The sequence below is a fragment of the Sinocyclocheilus anshuiensis genome, unplaced genomic scaffold, assembly GCF_001515605.1.
Source record: "Sinocyclocheilus anshuiensis isolate Anshui unplaced genomic scaffold, SAMN03320099.WGS_v1.1 scaffold489, whole genome shotgun sequence".
Classification (NCBI taxonomy): Eukaryota; Metazoa; Chordata; class Actinopteri; order Cypriniformes; family Cyprinidae; genus Sinocyclocheilus; species Sinocyclocheilus anshuiensis.
This window is the reverse complement of record NW_015537958.1, coordinates 378,191-385,099: the sequence shown is the minus strand read 5'-3', so window position 1 is coordinate 385,099 and position 6,909 is coordinate 378,191.

Genomic DNA, 6,909 nt, shown 5'->3' with positions numbered 1-6,909 from the left:
CTGAAGTAATTTTGGTTAATTGAGATAAAGCTGAAGAACAGGATGGCGCTCTGGAGGAGCGGGCACTGGAGGGCGCTTTCAAGGAGCGGGCACTGGAGGGCACTCTGGACTGGATTCGGGGACTGGAGCCCTCTCCTCTTCGGTTTGGCACTTTCGCCGAGCCATACTCGGCTCACCCTCAGCTGCGGTGCAGCGGGAGGAGCTCCTCTCTGCGCTCACACCGTCCGCGGCTCTCTCCCTCGTGGTGGGCTCTGTAGCCGGCTCTCGCACCTGGACTGACGTCAGGTTCTGTGTCTCGCCAGTGTCCACTCCACAAATGCGGCAAAATTCGCTCGAGGGCCTTACTCGGACGACGGCACTCTGTACGAAGAGGTTGGCGAGCACCAGAAATAGTCTGGTGTGGCCCTTGAGCGATCTCTCCCCCTGCTCCAGCAGGAGGAGGCGATATTCTGGATCCATGGAGGAACACTACGGAAACAAAAAACACTGAGTAAAAAACGGAAACAAAAAACGAAGGGAACACACAGATTAAACGGTTTGGGTCGGGTCTTCTGTCACACACTGATGGCGAGGAACGATAGAGACGTAGAATAAACAAAACAGTCTTTAATCCAAGGAACACAAGGTACAGCCAACACTGGGAACGGTAGGAAACACACGAACATGACAAGTAGAGCCGACAGAGACAGACTGCACAGACTAGGACTTAAATACTAGGGCAAATGAAGATAATTACTGACACACATCTGGACCAAATAACACAATCAACGGGAGACAGAAACTGGGTCACGGAGCACATGGGGAACAAAAACACAACAAAATCAGTCCAGAGGCATGACAGACAACTAACTGAAATAAGTTTAAGTTGAAACACTAAATTAAATACATTTGGAAGTAGATAAAAACTAAAACGTAATTAAAAAAGTCATATTTGAAACAAATAATAAAAATTACAAACATAACAAATTTACTAAAAAACAATAATCTAAAATTAAAAAGAAAACTGAAAATACAAAAAATGAAATCTAATTCAAATATCAATAATTGATTGATATTTATTATTTAGTATATAATAAATAATAAGACTGTTCTCTAATTGATATTTAAGCAAAACCAGTTGAGAACCACTAGTCTATACTGTTTACATTTGAGAAATACATGTAGCATTTGCCAGATTTATTAAGCACTGTAAATTGCTCTTCCTGCTAGGCTGACATCAGCTGTGAACACAGCATTACAGAAACACAACCCTCCAAACGGGATTTTCAACCACCAATTCATGATTTCAAATTGTTTTTATGATTCCATGAAAATGAAGCATGTCCACATCCATACTCACTGTCAGCTCAATTTTAAACACCTATTTCACAACACAAAGTCCAGCAAACACCAGGACAAGATCATGAATCACAGGAGTCCTAATGAGCTGTCGTTAGGATGTCAACAGTGGGATTTCAGGGGGGAGATCAGACTTACAGTCCTTTGTTCTTATTTTACGGAAGTTATGCTGTTCCCTTGCTCATAGATTTAGAAAGCTCTCATATATGTGTGTAGTGCTGACCAAGCAGGATTTTTTACCACTCAGCAAAAGTTTATTTTTATTTTTTTCCCCTGCTGTTGGACATATCAGTTCTTAAGACAAATTTGACAAAAAGTTCCAACTTTCATTCTCATTCTGTTGTCAAGTGCATTATTTTAGTAGAATGCTTACTTACAATATTTCTATTTGCCTAGCAGGTGATCAGAGCTTTATGGATTTTGTTTATAAAGTAAATACAATTGTACTTTGCAAATGGTATGTCATTGACAATTGGATAATTACCAGGAACATATTAGATATGTAATTAATAATTAGCATATATTTGCCTCTAATAATAATAATAATAATAATAATCCTATTTCTCCAAGGCAAGGATTTATCAGTAAAGTTTTACTGAGGCTTGTGGAAATTGAATTGGTGAAATTAACTTGGTAAATAGTCAAATGGGTTGACCGTTCATTATGTTTAAAAACTTTTAAATTTGAACAAATATGCCTATAATTTATAAAATATAAATATATACATTAGTGTTCAAACATTAGTATTGAACAGTAAAATTATGAAAGAAAGAAAGAAAGAAAGAAAATATTTTATTAAGCAAGGAATAATATCAATGAAATATTAACAATTAAAGATAATTAAACTGACCATGTAGGTGTCCGGATCATGGACCTGTTTTGTTATGTTTTGCCCATGTTTCTGTTACTGTGTTCCCTTATTTGGTCATGTTCCTGTCCTCGTTTAGTTAATTAGTCATTCTGTGCACCTGTGTTTGGTAATTGTCCTGTGCTTATAAGTTCTTGTCTGTGCATTTCTCCTCTGTCGGGTCTACTTGTTGTGAACGTCATCCTTGTGCTCTGTATCTCCCTATTGGATCATTAAAAGACTCCCGTTCTGTGAAGTCTCCTCACTTCCTTGTGCCCGTGCTCCAGCGACTTGTGACAGTAAAGACTATTTACAATATATAGTTTCACAAAATTATTATAATGTTAAGCAGCACAGCTATTTTTGGCATTGATTGTAGTAAGAAATGTTTATTGAGCACCAAGTCAACCTCTTAGAATGATTTCTGAAGGATCATGTGACACTGCAGTAATGGCTGCTGAACATTCAGCTTTGTCATCACAGAAATGAATTACACTACAAAATGTATTAAAATAGAAAACCGTAATTTTAAATTTAACTATATTGCACAATATTACTGTTTTACTGTATCTTTGATCAAATAAATGCAGCATTGGTGAGCATTGGAGACTTCTTTCAAACACACACACTGACCACAATGCCCAAGGCAGTGGCGGCACTAGGGCGGGACTTGATGGGGCTATAGCCCAGTCAGAAACTTGCTTAGGCCCGGCACAGCCCCCCCATTTCCTAATGATATTTGTTTTTTAACTCCCAGTGTCAATTTCAATAACATTGAAAAATAAACATTAAAAACATAAAAAAATAAAAAAAAAGTGCCTAACTTGCGGCCTATAAACAATTGACATTATGGGGGAGGGGTCAATTAGCCGCGCTTAAGTACAGTGCGCATTAGCATTCATTTTAAGTTTAGTATCAACAGCAATCATGATGAAGCGCTATTTAATATCAAGTAAAAGACCGCAAATTTCAGACACTTTGCAGATGAAAACAATAACACAAGTCGACAGTCTCAAGCTCTGTTTACACTAGGTCCGTTTACACTGAAACGCAACCCCGTCTGCAGCGTTTTCGGAAGTCTCTGTTTTGGTCTGTTTACACTGAAACGCAACCCCAACTGCATGTAAGGCGCATGCAGAGGGGGGTGCGGTGGGTGCTTGAGCACCTGCCCCTTTTCCCCTTGATACCCAAAGTGCCCTTTTGTCGAGGCATTTTTTTTTTCTTCTTTTTTGTAGGCTAATTAAATGCCCTTTTGTGAAGGTCTGCCCAATCTAACTATTAGTAAAATTAACGAATAATAATTTAGCCATAAATAAAATGATCCACATGAAGACCTTTCACCTGACGATCCCTCACGTTAGTAATTTAGCGTGCTACCAGGATGCCTTCAATAACGTCTGTGGCTGCCGGTACGTGGAGTTCTCAGCGGAGCACTGTGCTGGTATACTTATATTATTAAATTATTATTATTTTACAAGAACGATGTGAAGAGAGCATGCACAGCTGTTGTTTATATTGCTGTGTGTAGCCTGTGGATTTAACGTCTGTGTGGAGACGTGCTGATATCGCGTTTGGTCTCGTTCTGTATCGCGTATCTTGGCAGTGTCTGCGCTTGCTTGGCCATTTGTTGCGGAGAAAATAAGGAAAGTGTGTCCAGCTGAATTAATTTAGTATTTTGTTAGACGGGTATAAAAAAGCTTAGTTTACGCGGCGGTGGTCGCGTGAAGGCCTCCTCGTGTGAAGACCGAAGAGTGTAAATACCATCGACTCTACCATGCGACTCCACCGGGCAGGGACACTGGCAAAGGATAAGTATCGCTTTTTATTTCTCCTCTTTGCTATTACTTGTTTTGCTTCTGTTTCAGTTTTTATAACCATCTCTTACTATGTGTAATGTAAGTAAGTTGTTGTTTTTTTAGCATGTGTGTTTGGTAGTGTTATTTTTTAGGATTACTGATAGACTACTGTCATTTGATTTGTATTATTTGTATTTGTTATTTATTTTAATTTTAATTACATTTTTGGATAAAAGCGTCTAATAAATGACTAAATAAATAAAATAAATAAATAAATAAAATGTTAGCTGCAGCAAGGGGCTATAATATTTTTTGTTCAATATTTTCCTAATGACAATTTTATGATTGGTTTATAAAGGCTACTACGAACAACTTTTTTTATCACAGAATAAGGCAGGACATATATTTTATAGTTTCTATACCAAATATGTCAATCAGTAGCCTACTGCATTATTCATATAGTTTAATTATTTATTACCTGGAGATAACTTGAAAAACACACGATTTTTACCGGGGGACCCCATCGAAACGTGGTTAGTTTGGGCTAGTTTTGGGCTAATTTTGAGTAGCAATTGGGCGGGTTTTGTTGTGAAAACCTGGCAACCCTTTCCATCAAGCAGTAACGTTATTATTGCTAACATAGTGACTCGTCGAAAAAATACATTGGCATCATCTGTATTAAAGAGAAAATAATCCCTTCATCCGATGTTTAAGTGAATAAAATAGCCTTGACAGCCTTACTTACTGGAGTTCCACAACTATTGGCTTTGTTCTCTCTCACCTGACTTGTGTGTGTGTAGGTGATGTAAAAGAGCAAAGCAGGCATTTGGATCAAAGCACTGTGAGGCAAGGGAGGGGGAGACTCAAAATGTTTCTAAACTTAAAATGCATTTCAACAAATTACTACTTACACAATCATCTAAAGTATAAAACATTGTTATTTACAATACACAGCGTGTTTTTTAATCATGTTTTTAGGGGGGTCCTGCCCCGCCCTCCGCCTATGTGTGTGAGAGTTTGAGAGCCTGTGGCGATTGATTATCTCAGAGGACCAGATAAGTACCGTGTATTGGAGATACAAGAAAAAGGCCAGCAGTTCTGATGTAGAATAGCAACACCGCACTCCAGTGCCAATCACATGAAAACATCCTGCAATCAGACAGCATAACAAACTACATTTTTACATTTTCTAAAAATGTGAGCAGTTGCTAGGGTGTTTTCAGTGGATTCTCACTGGCAAAGTCAAAGGACAAGCAGATCTCAAAAATAAATTTGAAGAGCTCCATCAGAAATAATAACAACCCTCTTTCTTCTTTTTGTTTTAGCAAACACATTATAATCCTGCACAATTTTTAGTGCCTCACATGGAAAATATTGCTCTTTCTGAATAAAAGTCAACGTGAATATAGTAAACAGCAGCTGTGAGTTTAATATATGACATTGCCAGCATGAATAAATAAATAAATACATGAGATAAAGTAAATGTCACAAAATCACTTTGTTCCACCGCAATACAGCAGAATGTTGCACTCCACGTTTCACCAAGTATTGTTTGTAATCGTTGTTATCAAAATAATTCATTTAGCTGCGGGAACAGTCCACTGTTGATGATCAATATATATTCAATACATACATATTCTGTCCTCAGCTAAGTCTGATAGACACAGATGTCAGCAAAACATCATATACAGTATGTGTAGTATTTTACCCTAATACCATGGGGATGTTGAATGTTTGAATCTGATTGGTTGATGAATGTTCTAAGGTGTGCAATTATTTTCAGGAAAATGCACAAGCTAAAGCAGTTCCAGGCTTGTCTTTACTGTGTTACATGTCCATATCACTTTGCCAAATTATTCAGTTATTTCAAAGATCCTTACAGCCTACAACAAGAACCACAACCCACAAAGACACTGACCAAGCCAGTAAATATAACAAACAATATGATGAAAGTGACAAGATATTTCCACTTTTTTTTAAAATTAGCAACGGAGTCCTGAGATGCAATGCGATGAATTATTAAAAAAAATAATGCACACATGACGCTTCGCATTGTGGCCTCATTACCACCTCTGGTTTACAATTTTAGACCTTAATTGAAGTGCAAAAGAGTACACAACAATTACGAAATTCAAAAGTTTGTTACATTTCATCACTTCCCAAAAAAAAAAAGAAAAACATTTTGCTGGCAAAATAAAAGGTGTCATTGTTGTCATAGGTGTCATTGTCTATTGTCAATAGTGTAGAAATGTATAAAGAATAGATGTACACAGAAGTCACTTCCAAACATCAGCTTTCTTTTGGTCAGTTGCTCATGTGAGCAACTTGAACACAAGCAAAACTTGCGTGTTTTTCACCCTCATGCAAAACTCTTGACCGTGAGTTACTATTGTAATGAGTAGAATTCACCCATGAAATTACGCAGAGCAGCAGTAAATGTGACCATACCTTTGACACCTTCTCAAAATACAGTATGTATGTGAATCTCTTTTCAGCAGATATCAGGATTTGTAATTGGGCACTTCTTTTCAACAAACATGATTTTTAATTGGACACCTCTTTTCCATGTCTATAGCACATTTAGGGAGTGTATATGGATGGTGGTTTGTTCCAATCCCTTATGAGGAGCAGAAAAAGTCACTTTGCCTTAGCGAACACCACACATCAGTGTGAACCACTGTAATCCATCCTTAAACTCATTCTCTCTTCTTGAGCAAGCAAGCTACCAAGCAAGTATTTACACATTTTGTATGGACTTCAAAATAAGGCCCTTCAACAGACTTCGGACCTTCTTGCATTCTCGAGCCAAATTAAATTGATCTTCTCTAAGCTTTCTAAAAGTCATTATCCAGTGGGCGACACGCAAGACCCCCTTTTTGTCCTTGTCTCTCTGTCAAGCGTTCTGTGCTGACAGAGGATGAGGAATAC